At 36.1% G+C, this 20,766-nt stretch overlaps 3 protein-coding genes and 1 pseudogene across 3 annotated transcripts in view; all 4 read right to left on the bottom strand.

The window, feature by feature from the left end:
- The window catches only part of LOC127543695 (serpin B6-like), a 236,161-nt gene that overhangs the window by 192,385 nt on the left and 23,010 nt on the right, over window positions 1-20,766 (bottom strand). The gene's annotated exons all lie outside the window — the stretch shown is intronic.
- Window positions 1-20,766, bottom strand: part of LOC127543697 (serpin B6-like) — a 131,123-nt gene that overhangs the window by 87,347 nt on the left and 23,010 nt on the right. The window lies entirely within an intron of this gene.
- LOC127543693 (serpin B6-like) overlaps window positions 1-20,766 on the bottom strand; it is a 60,970-nt gene that overhangs the window by 17,195 nt on the left and 23,009 nt on the right. The window lies entirely within an intron of this gene.
- Window positions 1,904-14,103, bottom strand: LOC127545952 (serpin B6-like; annotated as a pseudogene).

Raw genomic sequence — 20,766 nt, 5'->3', positions numbered from 1 at the left:
ACATCTTTAGCTCCGCTTAACTTCAACTATGAGTCAGAAATGATGAACAAACAGGCAGTAACAATCTCAAAGACTCAGGCATAATTAGGTAGAAAACAATCCTTTATAAAGAAGCATAATTGGGAAACTGAACCAAAAAGATCCCACCTTTTTGTCCAAATGGAAATTTCCACCTATATCATATCTTTCTGAATATCTGAGGATATTTCTCTGAAATTTTGAGTTACTGACTTAATGAACCATTATTTACATTTGAATTTGAAACTCTAAAGAAACCCAGATCACTTATAGTCCCTAGAATTTTTTTCAGATAGTAGGTCCCACATCAGGTTTAATTCTAAGTAAATAAATTCATCACCAGATAGCTAATGGATGTTCTACATTAGCTCTACATAACACAAATGATTTTGTTTTTAAGATGACTTAAGATGTAGAAATACAAAATACAAAATTCTTAATGCTGTTAAAACAAATATTCAGGTATAAAAACTTATCCTTAAAAATAATTTCTATATAATAAACTTATAGATTCTTAGTGAATTCATCCTTTGTTTGGGAATTTCATTTCCCACAAGCTCTTTTCCTAAGGCTGATGATCTTGATAGCAAGAAATGTGGCTAGTTTATAAATTAATTCAACAGGATGCCCAGAGAGTGGTTGAGTTTACCCTTTCACATGTGCTGTGGGTTTTTTCTTTCATTTCCCCAGTAACTAAGGAATCGGGGAAGGACTGAGAGCATGTTGTGGGTTTGAATTTTTTTGTTCATTTCCCCCAAGCCCCAGTGAAGAGGGAAGGGTGCATGATGCCCTCAGATCCTAAGGTGAATTGATCCAAAAAGCAAAACCAATCTAGATAAGGTTTTTATCCTTCCCATTCTCAAACAATAATAACCAGTTTTAGGTTTTTAAAAAATCACCATTTTTTAATTTTAACAAGAAAATAATTTCCAATAAATTAATTAGATAATTTAAAAGTTTTCATAAGCAATAGCAAAATTGTCTTAATCGTAACTTCCTCTTAAAATATCCAGTTCCTTAAATGCCAGTTTAAAAATATCATATACATGATATTTTATGTGTGTATATGTAAATAGATATACTTAATTCCTTTGTTTGAAGAAGATAGTAATGATGAGAGACCAAGAGAGAGTTTTTTTTTTTTTTTTAATTTGTGAGAAGTATGCTCAAGTCTACTTTTTCAGGAAAATATTTTGCCAATAGGATAAAATGGAGTAGGGAGATATTTGATACAAAAAGGAGTGTCTTAGAATTATGTTTGCAAATGCTGATGAAGCCCAGATGAAACTGGTTAATGTGATTTATTTATTTATTTTCTGGTTAAGGCAACAAAAAGGTTTTGCTCCCAGAAACATCCCTCAAGATTTCATGAAGCCTGTTCCTCACACTTTTAAATTCCATTTTAATTTCTACATGTTCTTCCAAAAAAAAAAAGCCATGGTAGGTGGAGGTGGAAGGGGGACTGGGATTTATTGACATAGGATTAACAAATAGTAATATTTGGATGTAGTGTCAGAAGGAAGATGGTGTAAAATATTGAGGTGAGAAGATAAACATTGTGTTTGGGGGAAAAAAATCAATAGATTATGCCTTCTGGAACTATTGGCAATGGGAATGACTCATAGTTATGGGAACAGGAGGAGACTATTAGTTGCCAGTGCTTTCATTAACAAAAACTGATCATGAAATACACTAGGAAATGTTAGCTTCTATCCCTACCTTTGCTTTTCATGCATTCGAATGAGGGTACCAGGCACACACTTTGAAAATTATACCTTTCATAGGGCAAAAATTTGCAAAAGAAAACACAATCCCAGGTAGAGAATTTCTTAGAAAGAACTTTATGTTTGGATTATTCTTACCATGTTGATAAGAACCCTTTGGATTATAGGCACATCAGAGTCTGGGTAAAACAGAAGGAAGCAGAAAAAGAGTAAAGACACCATTAAGAATATATGATCTCTGGGGCAGCTAGGTGGTTCAGTGCATAGAGCACCAGCCTTTGAAGTCAGGAGGACCCAAGTTCAAATCTGCCCTCAGACACTTAACACTTCCTAGATCTGAGACCCTGGGAAAGTCACTTAACCCCAATTACCTCAGATATATACATATTTGTGTGTGTGAGTGTGTGTGTGTGTGTGTGTGTGTGTGTGTGTGTGTGTGTGTGTGTAGAGATCACTTTGCCCCAAAACAAAATGGTTTTTGAGCTATTATCTCGAATAAGAAAAAGGAAAGGATGGTCAATCAGAAAATAAGAATAAAGACTACATCCCCTCATCAAGCTTACTGCAGTGGCAGCAGCTGCTTCTGTGCCTTCTTCATTAACTTCCACATAAGCCTTGTGTAAAATCTTGGATAGGAATAGGTTCTTCCCAGCTGACATCCCAGAGAAGTCAGTCTTGGATCTATCAAAGGCATCTGACATGCCCAATTTTCAAAGAATGTTTTCCATGTCTAAATTTTCCTCCAATTTAAATCTGGGAAGGTAAACTTCCATCTCAGTTGTATTCATCCTTTCTGGTTTTAACCAATTTGTTAATTTCTCAGAAGTAAGATTTTTGCCCAACTAGAAATTTTAAAAAGTTATATATTGTAGGTATCCATGGATTTAATTTAATTAGGTAAATATTATTTTAATATCTACTATATGCAAGGTTACTTTACTGGATGTGCTGGCTGTGGATTCCAAGGAGGGGGAAAGGGTTTTTGCCTTCAAGGACATTCTATTCTTCTTGAAAGTTAGGAAAGTAGAAAATGTAGAACCAAGCTAAACAAATATTCATTCTTCCTTTCTCTTTCTTTCTCTCTGTCTCTGCCTCTGTCTGTCTGTCTGTCTCTGTCTCTGTCTGTCTGTCTGTCTCTCTTTCTCTCTCTCTCTCTCTCTCACACACACACACACACACACACACACACACACACACACACCCCATTCAACTACAGACAGATACCTTTCTTTTCTGTACTTTCCTTCACAGGACCTTATATTCATAATTGAAAGGGATTTTAGGGACCATCCAGAATAAAGCTCAATTTTACAGACTGAAAAAACTGCTTTAGGTCTCATAGGTTATAAGAGGGTGACCCAGAATTCCAGCTGAGGTCTTGGATTCTGATACCAAATACAGCCTTTCTTTTCTCTGTCATTCCCACCATACAACCTCCTCACTTAAATGATTCCACACCATCTTAATTTACCTCAGAAAACAGTTTTTACTCTCCTACACCCTACTTTCATTGCTCACTTTTAATCTTAAACTTCTCTAGCACTTTGTAGTCTTCAAAGCACTTTCACACATTATCTCATTCATTCTTCAACCCTCACAAACACCCGTTGAATTATTTCAGGAAGAGATCACCCCCATTTAACAGATGGGGAAGCAAGACTTGTACTGTTAATTTACAAAATAGGGATGGCTCCTAGGCCTGATAGGAGTTCATTTTGAGCATATTGAGAATCAATCACTGGACTCTCTGGGCTATTAACATGGGAGTTCTCTCCAATAAAGCAATCAAAGGCAACCTGCTCTGTGCTTGCTCCTGACATATTTATTTACCTATACTTCCTTCCTCAAACATGTCTCTAAGTCACAAAGATTCCCAATAGTATTTCAAGATTTGCTTTTCTAGTTTCATTCTGCTCAGCCTGACGACTGCAGGATCTGGAAACAAATTCCTTTTTCCTAGTAGAAATTCCAGACCCTGAAATATTAACAGAAGTTACCTCTAGCTTCCACTGTTAAAAGCTAAATACAAATCCCCTCCCTCACTGCCCTACTGCACTCTACCTACTCGTAATATAACACATACAAATAAATCTGTGTAACCTTCAGTCATTGATCTAGACATCCAGGATAAGATGATTCACTTTAAAGGACTCAATCATTAAAAACCAAAATTCAGAAGTTAAAGCCGACAACTCTGAATCAATAATCTTTTTCAGTTTTTTGGAAGTAGATAGAACACCACATTACTTCTCTCACCATTTTCAGATCTATGTTCTCATCTGGAAGCAAAATGACCATGTCCATTTTTCCTTCAACATAAGGCAGAATTAAACACTTCTCCTACGTCGGTTGTACTAAATGTAGATTTCAAAAACATCATTTGTACTGGTTTCTGCTTCTCCTAAAAAAATCACATGAAAGTGATTCCAGAGTAACAGAAGGGAGGCAGAAAAAAATCAATACAACTTTCTAAAAGAAGAGGCATATTTGTATAATCCTACCTCATGCCTTTAGACTATCAGCCTCTGAGGACATAAAACAAGTATTTACAGAGTAATGCCTTCATCACCTGGGATTTGTTTCTTCAAATGAAAATGGGCTACATTTTTATCTGTAGTAAAAATACACTTTTTATTCTTTCATCTGTCATAGTGCTATTCTTGGCAGACATTTATAAATAAAAATTCTAAGAGCAAAAGTCCCTAAGTTTCCTTTTTCTTTCTTTGGGACTTTGGTTAATTAAAGCACTTAGTGCTCTCCTGTCTCCTTCTTCCCCTTTCTTCTATAAGAACAAGGGAGGCTCAAAATTGAACTAAGTCCACAACTAAATATTTATTTAATCTTCTACGAATGTATTTCACCCAAATCCCATCAATAGTTTATGTCTAACTTGATGGTGTTATAAAAGACTTTATCCCAACTTAAAGATACTTCATATGTCACCAAAGCAGGTGAGTCATAATTTAAGAAAATAAAAATCAAACTCTGGAATCTCTTATCCCACTCAAAAAACACTTTCTATGCATAAGATATACCTAACTAGTGCTTTTTAAGGTGATAACTGTACTGGCAATTAGAGCAAAGGCATTAGTCCTTTTCTTCCCCAAAATCCCTTCTGTGTTTTGTATATTTTTGGAACAATTTCCTTTATTTTAATTAATAGGTGGATTGATTTTGTTATGTTTTGTATTGTAGAATTTTTTTAAATAATGTTTTATATTTCCAATTACACATGAGACAATTTTTAACATTCTTTTTTGAATTTGAATTCCAAAATTTCTCCCTCTGTCTCTTTCCTTTCTTCTCGCTAAGAGAGTAAGCAATTTGATATGGATTCTGTGAAAGTACCCCTAAGATTAATATGTCTACTTGCTATGAGTTAATCTGTGCCCAATGAATCTCCAAAATAATGTAGTTTTTAGAAAACAGATATATTAACTTTAGGGGTATTCCCCCAAATCTAATTACTGTTTAATGATATTCTGTATCAGATTAACTGATGTTCAATTGATAGTTAAAACTCTTTTTTACCATGAACAATGAAATTTTTGATATAAGAGTACATGGATAAAGAACTTCATTCTCTGCAATATGAGATATTTAACAGGGGTTTGGCAGTTAATAGAAAAGCATTCAGATGAATAAAGCCTTCTCTAGGTTTATATACATACATACACACATATATATATACGTATGTATGTATGTAAAAATGTATATACATATATATATATACACAAACATACATGCATACACATAACCATGCAAGCAACATCCTATTAAATCTAATCTTTGTTACATATTTTATTACCTGATGATTTTAACTCACATTAAGCTTTCTCTTCTATGTACTTTTGCACTTAGGTCTCTCCTATAAAATGAGAAGATTAAATCCTTTTCTAGACTTTGGGTTCCATGATGTAATCCTTTATTATATCAAAACACATAGAGAAAGATGGATGGATAGCCCTAGTAAGGAATATAGAGGATGGAGAAAGGAAGTATAGGTAAGGAAAGAAAAGGAAAAGAGTTAAATTCAGAGTCTAATAGAAAAGAGAGCAGATTTTTCAGGCCACTAAGCTTTATGTTTAGACCAAAAGACTTCTTTATAAGGAAGTAGCAAAAGGCTTCTGAAGAAAAAGCAATCTGCAAAACAGAGATCACACAGAAACATTCTAGCGGAGGAAAATAATAATACTCTTCAAAGAGGATCTTTATACTTCTCTTAGGTTTGCCTTGCCTACAAATAATTTCCACACTATGTCCTCAGTGATCAGGGTAAAATGTATTGCCAAACTGAAAAACATAAGAAAGCATACTCACTTCTTCCCTGATTAACCATGGCAACTTTATAAGAAAGTAAACATACAGAAATGGCAAGGAAACTTTCTTCCAGATTCTAAGGCCTTTTAGGTAAGGAAATTGGGCTAACAAGTGAAATGCAGAAAAACTGAGCTGTAGGATTGAATTATTTATTATATCAGAAAATAGAGAGAAAAACGGAGGGAGAGTTCTTTCAGGGAGAAAGAAAACAATAGAGAGAGGAATAAGAGTTAAGTAAAGGAACAGTTTAATTGTGTGTTGTTAGCCCTTTGTCTATGTGAAGAAAACCTAATTCTTTCCCATTGTCTCAGCTGCCCATGAGGTTCCAGAGAATTAAAAAATTGATACTTACCTTGATGATTTTGAACATCTCTTCTGTTGTTCTTTGTTTGTCAAATTGCTTTTGCCATTTTCCTTTGAAATAAATGGCATTCACAAGTACCAGAGAGGTCAGTGAATCAACAGAATCACTAGCTAGCAGATCTACAATATTACCTGTATTAAAACATCAGAAGGATTAGATTTAGTGTAGATGTAGCCATAATCATATCTAAAACAAATGAGATAACATATACACATTTTATAAACTTGAATAGGTCTAGTTAGCTTCTTCCTTGTGTTCTTCCTCCTCTTCATCATCATTACCATAACATTGATTATAAAGATCTATCAAGGAATACACTAGGCAGGGTTTCAACCTTTACACTTTAGTCAAGTATAATCATTTATCTTCACAAAGCATTGCCTAACAATGATATAGTCTATAATTATCTGTCCATTAAATTTTATCAACAAAAAATGTATATTGAAATCTTTTCCATGTTTCAGTATAAAAACAAAAATACCTCTGAATACCATGTTTAGTTTGCATGAAAGCATCATTTTCAAGTATATAGCATCCCTTCCTTGACCAAGTATGTTAAAGAAAAAGTATCTTTGCAGCTCAAAAATGTGTTTAAAAAATTGGTTAAAGGGAAATGTTGGGAGGGCCAAGCTGAGGATTTGCTCTATTCTGACATCTTGTCTCCATCCCCAGAAGTTCCTAAACTTCCTACTACCATGCCATATGTTGAAAGAAATACTTAGTATTCACAAAAGTAATTCTGTGAGCTTCCACAAAATGGTTAAATAGTAACCAATTTACAATGCCTTTTGCTTGGAATTTAGAGGAAAGTGAAAATGCATCAATTTAAATATGATCATCCGAATAAAATATGTACAGCATGAATACATGTAAACATGTATTTAAAAGGCACATATACCCAGAGAGAGGACTGTGGGAACTGAGTATGGTTCATAACATAGCATTTTCACTCTTTTTGTTATTGTTTGCATTTTATTTTGCTTCTCTCTCTCTCTCCCTCTCTCTCTTTTTTTTACTGATTTGATTTTATTTTTCTTGTGTGGCATGATATCGCATAAATATGCATGCATATATTAGATTTAACGTATATTTCTACCATGTTTAATATGTATTGGAGAACTTGCCATCTAGGAGTGGCCTGGGGTAAGGGGTGAAATTAGAACACAAGGTTTTGCAAGGACTAATGTTGAAGAATTGTCCATGCATATGTTTTGAAAAATAAAAAGCTTTAATAAAAAATAAAATAAAAAACAAATTGCACATGAGAGTAATAAAAAAAAAAGGAAGACGGTTCTATATGGGCTAGAATGAGGATATGGTAACATTGTTTGAGGTGGATGGAAAACTGTAAAAGGCATCATAAATTAAGAAGTCTTAGACTCCTAATAGCAGAATGTTTATTTGAACCATTCAATAACAGAGAAATGCATTGTGATTCATTTTACTGATTGGTTACAACATTCAGATGGATTATTGATGCTGAGGACATTGAAAACCAGGGGAAAGAAAAAGAAAATTAAATAACATTTAATGGACAGATTTTTGCCTACTTTTTAATACTTTGAAATGACTCCTTTTTATTTTGCAAAAGAGTTATCAAAATCAATAGTCACAAACTTTGAAATAACTGAAAAGAAATCCCATGATTTCTTATCTTCAGTCTTTTCTTCTACCCACTTATTTATATGTTTTCTTGCTTCCTCTGATGCATTAGCAAAGTCAAGTTCTTCCATATTTGAATGGTAGAATTTCTGACACGATTCCAAAAAAGACTAAATATTAGGATATGCAATATAAATAAGTCCAAAATTAAATTTCATCATTACATTGCCTGAAAACTTTGATTCCCTTTTTCCTAATAGTCACAAAAATGTTACAGATCACCATAAATTGACCCCAAATATTTGTATTTGACTTTCAGTAACTTTTAAGCCTTTAACTAAATGAAACAAATGACTTAGAAATTAGACATTAGGGCTTGTTAAATACCTTTAAGTTTTATTAGAACAAAATGGTCACTATAAAAGCAAGACTATGTTCAGGAAATCCAAAGGAAGATTAATGATGTAGCAATGTTATCTAATAAATCAATAAATTATTATTTAAAAGTCAATTGCCAGAATAAGATGATTAATTCAGGCATTCATTGTCTGTAGGATCAAAGAATCATAGATTTTGAATTAAAAGATTTAAAAAAAAATATTAGTCCACCCCTTCTATTTTTGCAGAGGACAAACTGAGGCCCAAAGAGATAACTTGTCCAGATAACAAATAGCAGAGGTAAGATTTGAAGTTTTAAGTGCTGTGTCCACTGAACCATACTGTTAATCCTTAAAAATTATATAAACTCACACTATGTTTCCAGGGCTGATTAACTTTTTTAAAAAGTTCAAACTGAATTTTTAATAGCATGACAAAAGAAATATTTTGCTTATCTTTCTTTAACTTGAAAATGTCATTAATTTTCTTAAGTTGATACAGGGAGAAATAATGAACAAAACTTACTGAGATAAAATCATAAGTTTTTTCTCCAAAGAGCCTGTTGGCAATTCTTAGCAGGCATTGATCATCAGATTTATTTGCTTCTTCAAGAAAAGACTGGAAATTGTGGTGGACATCTGTACTTTTGTTTAAAGAAAGAACCTGTTTAGAAAGAAAAAAGTAGAATTTTACTATTGTTTTCCATTCTTTTGAAACAAAAAAGAAATCCTCAAATGAAAATCAACTGAAAGTTCCATAGAGACAGAAAACATTTAGAAATAAGATTTGAGGACATCATTCACCTATTCTATAAGCTTCCTTAGCCCACATTTAAAGTACTTTACAACTTGGTTCCAACTTATCCAGACTTATTACAGATTACTGCACTTCTTATATTTCCCTTGCCCACTCCTTCCTTCCCCTCCCCCCAAAATGACATAGTTATTCCTCAGAGAAAGATAAGAAGGTAAGATTATTCTGCATTAGTAACTTTGGGCACATTTCTACCATAAATGCCCACCGTCTGTAACACAGAGGCTAGACAGACCAGCTACATATTGTGCTTCATTTCCCTCATTCTCTATGGCTGCACTACCGACAAAGTTCAGCTCCTTTGGCTTTGGAGAAGTACAATGTTTCTGTATAGTACAGTTTTGCTGATTATTATTATCATTATGACATATCTAGAAAATGCTTTAATGTTTACAAGATACTTTATTATCAATTTTTGCTTCCAAAATGGAAACATAACTAATTAATGGTATTTCTTTCTGATCTCCTAAACAAGCTTGCAGCTTCTTTGTTTCTGTACATAGGTTCCTGAAGTTTATCACTGCTACCTAAAATGCCATTCATGCTAATTGCACATAGCCTAACTTTCTACTGAAAGCTCTACTTCAAAGCTTTCCCAATCACTTTAGTTAATAATGGTCTCTACAGACAATCCTACAAAAATTACCTGGACAATTACCTGCAAAAATTGCTTGTGATGTATCCAAGCAGATGTATCTTGGATACATCATCTGACATTTACCACATAATCCTTGTCTAGTCATTACTTATGTGGATAAGATTTACATCAGATCTCTTCTTGAAAGGCAAGATCTGTTTCTTTTGCCCCAAGAGAAGCAACAGGATTATTTGGCCAAGGGGATAAGGACCAAGAGTACTGTGAGAATCGGGCAAATATTTTAACTTGGGTCAATAACTGGGAGAGTAGCAAAAGAAGACATAATAGAAAGGGTTTACAATATTTTCTTCTTCTTCCAGAAAGAAGTCAAGTTCAGATATGATAAAAGGGGGGGGGAGCACAAACCATAGATTTAAGTAGGTATAAGTTGAAGACCAGGAAAGTCAAAGGCAAAGAGTAATAGTGTTAATAATAGAATAAGCAGGGTCTACACTATGAGATAGTCTAAAAGATTTTCACTAATCAACAAGGAATCATGTTGAAAAATCAATAAGAATGATGAAATCTGATTGTAGCAAAGAAGCTACTCCCTGTATTCTTATATACTGAAAGCTGTTCAGGTACTATGTGTAGAAAAGAAAGCAAGTCAGGGAGGAATCTTTCCTCTCTTCGGGACCAGAATAATTACTGAGATAAGTCACATCTTTTACAGCATCTATGTCAGCACAAAGTCCAGATTTCCAGTCAAAGAATCACAGAAGAGATGGAAAAGATGTCCAAAGCTATCCAGTCAAATCCATATCTAAAAAGTGGTCATTTCACAAGAGGATTGATTACCTCTCAGGGGAACACATTCCAATTTTAGACAATTCCAGTTTTGGGAATGCTTTTGCTACATTAAATCTAAACCTACCTCTTTGTAACTGTTACCTTTTGTTCTGAGTTTTGCCCTCTCAGCAGAGTTAAGTCTAATAATTCTCCCACACCAATCTTTCAAATACTTGAAGATAGCTATCCTATGTCTACTAACCTCTCTCTTCCAAACCAAACATCCCCAGTTCCTTCTTGCAAAGTATCTTCTTCCTTTTTCTACCCAGTTCACCCTCCCCTGGACATGCAGATGTGATCCTCAGGACCAGTGACAGTGTTCTAGACGTACCCTGTCCAGAGCAAGAATGCAGCAGCATAGCAGTGGGATAGATCTAGAATTAGGAGAAAAGGCTTCAAGTCCCAGCTCTGCACTTACTATCAATATGTCCTTGGACTTGGTATTTAATCTCTATGCATCTCAATTTCCTTATCTGCAAAATGAGGGGCTTGAACACGATCACCTCTAAAGTGTAGTTGTTACTGCCTTCCTGTTCTAGGATGAGCCTCTCCTAAAGCATAAAGTACAAGCATACTAATTAGTTTTATTGTTTTGATATATTGGTGACCCATATGGAACTTTCTATCTACAAAACTCTCAGATTTTTTTCATGGAACCACTGACTAGTTCTATAAACTTTTTTTTGTCTTTATGAATTTGATTTTTTGTACTATTTGTAAATGACAGAACAAAAATTGTCAGTAGGAAGATCATGATGCAATAGTCTGTCAATTACATGATGGCATCCCTGCCCAAGTTCTGGACAATGGATGATGCTCTTGAACTTTCTCAGTCACCAATGGAGTGAAATAAAGCTGAGTGCTCGCTCCCATGCTTTTCAGCATGATGCTTTCTGTCATGATGTCAAATGCCTTTAAATGCCTTTAGGAACATGGCATCAAAGTCAGCTACTGCCTTGGTGGTCAATTCTTCAATTTGAAAAGGCCATAAGAGAAAACTAAAGTGGAGGGAGTTTGGGTGCATAATTTTTTGTTTGCAGATGATTGGGCACTCAGTGCAGACTTTGAAGCTGAGATGTAACAAAGTATGGAGAGATTCAATGCTGCTTGGACTAATTTTGTCCTAACAAGTAACACCAAGAAAACCCAGATGCTCCATCAGCCAGCACCACAGCCTCCACATGTGGAACCATTTGTTGTAGCAAATGGAGATTTGAATGCTGTCAATAAGTTCACTTTCCATGGCAGTATATATTGCAGAGATATAAATACTGATAATGAGCTTGACACACAGATTGCAGAATCTAATTCAGTGTCTGGGAGGTCAAGAGGGAAAGTGTGAAAGAGGAGTATTAGACTGACTACCAAACTGAAGGTCTACAGAGCTGATCTCATTGTTGTATGGCTGTGAAACCCGGACAGTGTACCTGAATCAAGAAACTGAATCACTTCCTTTTGAATTGTTTTGGGAAGATCCTGAAGATCCCCTGGCAGGGAAAGATACTAGAAACTGAGATCTTTTCTCAAACTTAACTGCCTAGCATTTAGATTTTGCTATAAAGAGCACGATTTGCTGTTGGGTTGCTCACATTTTTCAAATATCAAATATGCTGACCAAAACAACTGTTTTATGAAGAGCTCACACAGGGCAAGCACTCATAAGGTGATCAGAAAAAGCAATCCAAGGACACTTTTTGTCATGGAAGATACTGGCCCAGGACCACTCAATGGGTCTTGCCATCATCAAAGAAGGTGCTGAGCAAAGCAGAGTTGACTTAGCTCAAAAGACATGTGAGATGTGCAAAGTTGGAGAATTTACCCCAATTGTTCAAAAGATCTATTTGTGTACAACCCATGGCAGAATATTCCAAGTTCCTATTAATCTGGATCAGCCACAGTCAGAAACATTAATTTGACTCTAACATAGTGATATCTTTTTGGATCTCTTCAGAACAAAGTATAACAATTGATGGAGACAGTAAACAAGCACTCAGCTGCTCTTGATGAGTCCTAATTCTCAGTCCAGATAAACTACACCCTTGGGTGCCAAAAGAATTGGCAATGGGATTGCAGAGTCACAGTCTGTGATATTTTTTAAATTATGATAAGAAGCAGAACTTATTTCAGGGATCCTGGTTCATGTCAGCATCCTGCCCTACAAATAATCCAATTAGAATGTTTGCTCCAAATAATTATTTTTGCTCCTCCAAGCTATGATCCATTTGGTAAGCAATTTAATTATTTTCCCCTGCTGCTGCTAACAAAAACCCTCTCACCTAATTCTTCTCCATCCTTTCACTGTGTTTTGCTACAGACAGAAATCATATGCATCTACTATTTTCCTTTGTATCCTTATAAACCTATTTGTACCAATTCTCTTTTTTCCTGGTCCCATTTTCCTTGGGTTCACTGTTTTCTTGAACTCTACATATTTCCCTACATTTTTGTTTAGTGTGACATGCACTGGCTTTGGAGTCAGAGGCCTGAAGTTCATGTCCTGGTTTAGTTACTTCCTACCTGTGTCACCCTGGGGAAGTGATATTATCTTTCTGGATATTTGTTCCCTTTAATTGTGTCACTCTGGGGAAGTGATATTATCTTTCTGTTTATTTGTTCCCTTTAACTGTGTAACCCTGGGGAAGTGATATTATATTTCTGGGCATTTGTTCCCGTTAACCTGTCACTCTGGGGAAGTGATATTATCTTTCTCGCATTTGTCCCTTCATTTGAAAAATAAGATTACACTAAATGACCTATCTATATCTAAATAAGTGACTCTAGGATTCTAGAACATCCTTTCACACCTCCTAGCAAAAACTAGAACCTGACTTTCCAGGGAGGATTAGAAGTTAGTCTCCACTGCAGCTTTTGAAGCATTCCAAAACAGCAGTCATTGTTAGCCTTTCTTCTTTAAAGTTTTCTTTTGGACCTCTCTTTTCCCTGACACTCTAATTTGGATTATACTGCTAGGACCACCTGGCTCACTTTTCCTGCCATGATTTTCAAAAACTTTCATATATATTCATACCATTCCTTATGACACTAATATTACAATTCAACTTTTTGTACTCCCACAATCTCCATCTCCACACTATTTCATAACCATATGACATCACTCCAAATAAGATGCAGAGCTCTGAAATTGTACTTCCTAATTACAGCTCCTATATTTCCTCTCTATCTACCCCCAAACTCCTTCATTTATTACTAGAGTATGGGACTCTGCTGAGAAGGAGTACAGAGGCCACCTTGACCTTTGGTGCACAATAAGTTTTCTGCCACATTGCAGAACTGCCCTTGTTGCGCAAGGAACAGTGATTTGTGACCATGAGAACTGAATGTTGAGCCACAGGGTCACAGCCATTGGCTATGTTAGCAGGGATGCCTGAACAGGGCTTCTTGCTAGTGAGCAGCTGCTGAATGGCTGGATTGGCTCTCCTCCCACTGGCAGATACCATGCATATGCAAAGCCCAGGAGCTGCTTCTCTGAATTATGATTGGGAATTGCATACTGTTTACCTACTGATTTCCAGTGCAAAAATGTATATCAACAAGCCTGTACTGTATAATCAACTGGAGCTCTTTTCACACTCTATGAGTCTCCTGCCTGGTTCATCTTGCCTCTAAGATCAAGGGGCTCATATACTTTGAGCTTTTAAGACAGCCAGCAATTTATAGAGAGTCTCCTCTTAGACCTCACTCTTTCTCCAACAATCCTTTAACCCTTTCCTCTGATTCCAGTGTACATTCTTCACTCTGACTTTATTTGTCTTTCTATATAGTTCTCTACTCACACCATAGCAATGATTCTCTAAGGAATTAAAACTGTTCCCTTGAATATTTTTCATTTACAGCTTCTCAATCCCTAATCTTTGATAACATTAAATATTTGGTTATTGAAATTCTGCTTCCCAGTTGCTGAGAATATGTTGGTCAAAGCCACAAAATTGTGTTAATTTTATCCTGCAGAAAAAGGCTCAGTGATTTCCTCAGGAAGAATTTCTTCCTCTTAGTAGATAAGTTCTATGACAATGCCTCAGCCAGAGTTTAAGTGATTAGTCAATCAATAAGTATTTTTGAATGTCCAACATTAAATCAAACAGTGTACTTATTACACTGTTTGTAATTTTGTACGTTGTAGACATAATTTTAGCTTAAAGAGTCTTCTTCCTTGTTACTTCCAGGGGATTTCTCTTCTCCCCCTGTTAATTGCTAAAACCCTTTTGGATACAAGAAGAGGCAAAAGATAGTCTTCATGTGAAACCTGATCATCATAATCACAAAGCCTTTAGTTTCTATTTTTAAGTTCAATTCACTTTTAGGATTTATAGCTTCTACTTAGGTCTGGGACATTTGGTATGATCCATAGGGCTGAAGCCAAAAAGAGCCCAGGGTTGGGATTCAGAACCTGTTTTCTGTTACAGGTTCTGCTACTAACTAGCTGTGTAACCTTGACTAGACTACTCAGTCCTTCTGAGCTATTCATCCTCACGTCTTCTGTGTTTATGGACAACTTTAAAATTGTATGAATAACCAATTCCCCCCCCCCCCCCATGCAGAGATGCTATAAGGAGTCTCCTGTAGGTTCACTTCCTCTTTCCTCACATTTCTAGGGCATATTATCTGGAACCCAGTAGCTGGGAGCGATTCATTTCTGCCCCTGTGAGGGCTTTCAGAAATCCTCTTAGTTTTCCTCCCCACACCACAGCACTGACAAGAAGGAAGTGATTAGAGCATAGCCCTAGATCTTAGACAGTTTAGCAAAATAGAGAGGAGATGCTGCAAAAGCAGAGGCAGGCAAGGAAAAGCATTGATTGATTATCTAGATATTTTGATCTTAATTGGGTCTCTTTAAATGCATCATTATGACAGTTCCACACTCTAAGATGAAGTTCTGATTAAGTTCTTTTTTTTTTTTTTTTTAATTTTTTTATTTAATAATTACATTATATTTACACTCATTTCTGTTCCGATTTTTTTTCCCCTCCCTCCCTCCACCCCCTCCCCTAGATGGCAAGCAGTCCTTTATATGTTGGATATGTTGCAGTATATCCTAGATACAATATATGTTTGCAGAACCGAACAGTTCTCTTGTTGCGTAGGGAGAATTGGATTCAGAAGGTATAAATAATCCGGGAAGAGAAACAAAAATGCAGATAGTTCACATTCGTTTCCCAGTGTTCTTTCTTTGGGTGTAGCTGCTTTTGTCCGTCATTTATCAATTGAAACTCAGGTCTCTTTGTCAAAGAAATCCACTTCCATCAAAATATGTCCTCATACAATATCGTTGTCGAAGTGTATAATGATCTCCTGGTTCTGCTCATTTCACTTAGCATCAGTTCATGTAGGTCTCTCCAAGCCTCTCTGTATTCATCCTGCTGGTCATTTCTTACAGAACAATAATATTCCATAACATTCATATACCACAATTTACCCAGCCATTCTCCAATTGATGGGCATCCATTCATTTTCCAGTTTCTAGCCACTACAAACAGGGCTGCTACAAACATTTTGGCACATACAGGTCCCTTTCCCTTCTTTAGTATTTCTTTGGGATATAAGCCCAATAGAAACACTGCTGGATCAAAGGATATGCACATTTTGATAATTTTTTGGGCATAATTCCAGATTGCTCTCCAGAATGGTTGGATTCGTTCACAACTCCACCAACAATGCATTAGTGTCCCAGTTTTCCCGCATCCCCTCCAACATTCATCATTATTTTTTCCTGTCATCTTAGCCAATCTGACAGGTGTGTAGTGGTATCTCAGAGTTGTCTTAATTTGCATTTCTCTGATCAATAATGATTTGGAACACTCTTTCATATGAGTGGTAATAGTTTCAATCTCATCCTCTGAAAATTGTCTGTTCATATCCTTTGACCATTTATCAATTGGAGAATGGCTTGATTTCTTATAAATTTGAGTCAGTTCTCTATATATTTTGGAAATGAGGCCTTTATCAGAACCTTTAACTGTGAAAATGTTTTCCCAGTTTGTTGCTTCCCTTCTAATCTTGTTTGCATTAGTTTTATTTGTACAAAGGCTTTTTAATTTGATGTAATCGAAATTTTCTATTCTGTGGTCAGTAATGGTCTCTAGTTCATCTTTGGTCACAAATTTCTTTCTCCTCCACAAGTCTGAGAGATAAACTATTCTATGTTCCTCTAATTTATTTATAGTCTCGTTCTTTATGCCTAGGTCATAGACCCATTTTGATCTTATCTTGGTATATGGTGTTAAGTGTGGGTCCATGCCTAATTTCTGCCATACTAATTTCCAATTATCCCAGCAGTTTTTATCAAATATTGAATTCTTTTCCCAGAAGTTAGGGGCTTTGGGTTTGTCAAACACTAGATTGCTATAGTTGACTATTCTGTCTTGTGAGCCTAGCCTTTTCCACTGATCCACTAATCTATTTCTTAGCCAATACCAAATGGTTTTGGTGACTGCTGCTTTATAATATAATTTTAGATCAGGTACAGCTAGGCCACCTTCATTTGATTTTTTTTTCATTAATTCCCTTGAGATTCTCGACTTTTTATTGTTCCATATGAATTTTGTTGTTATTTTTTCTAGATCAATAAAATATTTTCTTGGAAGTCTGATTGGTATAGCACTAAATAAATAGATTAGTTTAGGGAGTATTGTCATCTTTATTATGTTCGCTCGGCCGATCCAAGAGCACTTAATATTTTTCCAATTATTTAAGTCTGACTTTATTTGTGTGGAGACTTTTTTATAATTTTGCTCATATAATTCCTGACTTTCCTTTGGTAGATAGATTCCCAAATACTGATTAAGTTCTGATTTCGATAGAATTCTTAGCTTTGACAAATCCATAATTCCATCATTACCTTATCTAATCAGACACCCACATTATGTCAAAGCCCTCTGTTACATTTCTTCAATAAAAGAATTTAACTGTACCTCACTAACTTGCTAACTCCCCTTTAAGTTTAACCCTCCAGTAGACATAATCCTAGGTTAAAGAGTCTTCTTCCTTGTTACTTCAGGGGATTTGTCCTCTCCCCCGTTAATTGCTAAAACCCTATTCCTCTTTTAGTAGATAAATAAAATCCTTGCTCTTTATTTATGTAAAAATTCTTTTGAGAAACCTCCCAACACTGGCCCGTAACTCAAATATACTTTGTGTGGTCCCAAACCTCTGAACCCCAACATTAGAAGGGTTGGAGGATTCCCTCAATTCAGTTTCCGCAGTTTCGGGATGCTAGCAAGTTCGGGATCCAGAGATCTCAATGGAGACTCAGCTTCCGGGAATATTAAATGTCCCTCAGCTGGCTGCTCCGCAACAGTCTATGCATAATTCATAAACAGCAGGATAGGCTGCGAAGACATGCCCCAGTGTGACAAGAGAAACCGGGAAGTGGAGAAAAGTACTATCCTCATTTCCAATTGAGGACATCCCAAGCGGTCTCTCAGAACCCATTCGCCTCTGCCAAGTTTCCATGCCAGGCTCGAGCTATAAGTTCTAGTAATCAGAAGCTACAAACTGCCTTGCTCCTGGCCCCCGGGGCGTGCTCTGACCCAAGAACTTTCTAGTTTGAAAACCCAGCACAAAATCAAAGTCAAGGAGCTAGGCTCCACAAATCCTGAGTTGGACTGCCCGGACCTCAGGGCCAAGTAGAAAGGTGGGCTTGGCCGAAGAAGGACCCCCTCCCTCCCCCACCCCACCAGCCCCACAGCCTTCCCTTGCACTCTATACCCCACCTCAGCAAAGCGGAGCAATCTTGTTTTAACACCCGGTCCCTCCCAATACTCAGCTTTTAGGAGGAAGGGATCTGAGAAGATCCGCAGCTCCGCCTACCTCTGTAGGCTATAGAATGGTCCTTAAGTGCTGCAGCTGCTGCTTCCTTCCGCACCTCTGGCTTGCAACCCTGGAGATAAGTCTTGCTTTTAAACCCAGCTGTTTACGCTTTTGGAGATGATTCAGAGAAATTTAAAACTTCCCCTGGGCTTCAGAATAAATACTATTGGCCTGGAGGGGTGGGGTGGGGATGGGGACAGTCCGGTTGAAGCTACTAACTCCTACTCCTTAAACTATTTCCTGGCTTTGGGTATACTGGAAATCTGGTGCCCAGAGAACTAAAGTGGCATTAAGAGCCTTTGGAGCTCACCTGCTTCATCTCTGTAGACCTAGGTTCAAATTTGCCTTTTAACCTCTCAGGTTTGGCAGCCCTTCTAAACTGTAAATTTCAGAGAAGATGCCAGCCTCATTGGAATAGGAAATTTTCTATGCTGCTGAAATAAGAGATTCGGTTCCCAATCCCTGTTTCAGGGATTTCATGGGATTTCAGCCCATGCTCTTCTAAACTTTTTCCTGTTGACATGTGATTTAGAAAGAGTAATTCTCCAGGGAAGGAAGAAAGAAAAGAACAAATGGAGGGACTGAGGGGAAAGGGGACTGAAAACTGTGTAAAACGATTTGCCTAAACTTCTGAAACAAATATTTAATTCTTTCCCTCTTTAGAGAAACTCAAACAGTTATAGAGCAAGAATATGCTTCCAGTCCTTTGTATTTCAATATTCTGTTCTGAGGACAAAATAACTTTTCTTTTCCTGTCCTCTAAGTGATCCACAGGAAAAAAGTGAAAAAAGTGAGAGTTTAAAATCTTAAAGATGATATAGTCATCTCGAAGAGAAAGGAGAGAGAGAAGAAGCGACAGACACAGAGAGACTGAGAGAGAGCAAGAGAGAGAGAGAAAGGAAAAAAAAAGGAAGAAAGAGACAGTGAGCAAGAGGAAGAGAGGGAAAGGGAGAGAGAAAAAGAGGGAGGAAAGGAGAGAGAGAATAATATTTGTATTGTAAATGGGAATATAAATATATACACACATACATTTATATATGTATATATAGAGAGAATGTATCTACATATGTATGTGTACACATCTATATTGAAATAACCCAGGCAGTAAAATTCAAGACGGCCATAGTAATTCATCATTTAGAAATAATTTATTTGTAACTGGCCTAGATGGTGTGCATTCCTGGTATAAATCCTACTTGATCATGGTGTTAATTGATCCTAAATAGGAAGGGTTCTTGACTGAAATGTTTAAGAGGCCAGAGATACTTTTTTAAGTGGCCAGAAGCTGGAAGTTAAATACAATGGCCTGCAGGGAAGAAGTGTTACAGAGAGAAACTTAACTAAGAGTCTCCTTCTAGATTCTCACTTGGCCTCCCTGAGCCAGGCCTCCCCTTGCCAGCCCAGTGCTGGGCCACGTTCCCCTTGTCTGATTGAGACAGATGTTTCCTGAAGTCCTCACAATATATAGTAAGCTAGAAAATGATTTCACTCTGAATATTTGTGGGTTCTGCCATTCCAAAGTCCATTCAGAGTCTCAATCTAGCATTGATTCTGAGGGCAAATGGGGAGAATTCAGGCAATTTCCTGTCTATTCCCCACCATCTTGGCTCTACCCCTCTTCAATATATTTTCTAATACTAAAATCTTTAAATAGTTTCCATTATGGAAGTTGTTTATATTTATTTATGTGAAAATAACCTTTAAGTCACAAAGGAAGAAACTAGACCCTCTATATGTCTACTTTTCTCTAAAAGAAGAGGCCATGGCCTTACTTTCTTGCCTTAATAAAGGAGCCAGAAAAATGGACAATCATGAATATATAATCTCTAATATATATATATATATATATATATATATATATATATATATATATATATTACACACAATATATATGCTTTCTTGAAGTGGAAATTTGTTGTTACCTATTTTGAATCCTCTCTGATGTTCTAATGGAAACATGAAAATATTTTGGATTTTTATTTGTTTATTTGTTTTTCCTTTTCTGTTTTTTTCTATTGTATTTTTGTTCTTATTTTGTATTTAGTTTTAAATAAATTTTAAATAATAGTGTAAAAAAAGAAAAAAACTTTAGTGCAGTATTTTACATTTAATACTTTTACATTTCATGCTTCTAGATTTGGCCAATCAGTAAAACATGACAAATTCTTTGGGGATTTTATTTCTATTGTCTAGAGTCATAGAATCATGAAAATGTTGGGACATGTTATCTGCTTTCTTTCAAGGAATTAATAAGAATATTAAACAGCACTAGGACAAGAGAAGTCCCCAAGATA

This window comes from Antechinus flavipes, chromosome 1, assembly GCF_016432865.1.
Source record: "Antechinus flavipes isolate AdamAnt ecotype Samford, QLD, Australia chromosome 1, AdamAnt_v2, whole genome shotgun sequence".
NCBI classification, from domain to species: domain Eukaryota; kingdom Metazoa; phylum Chordata; class Mammalia; order Dasyuromorphia; family Dasyuridae; genus Antechinus; species Antechinus flavipes.
This window is presented reverse-complemented; position numbering and strand designations above follow the sequence as displayed.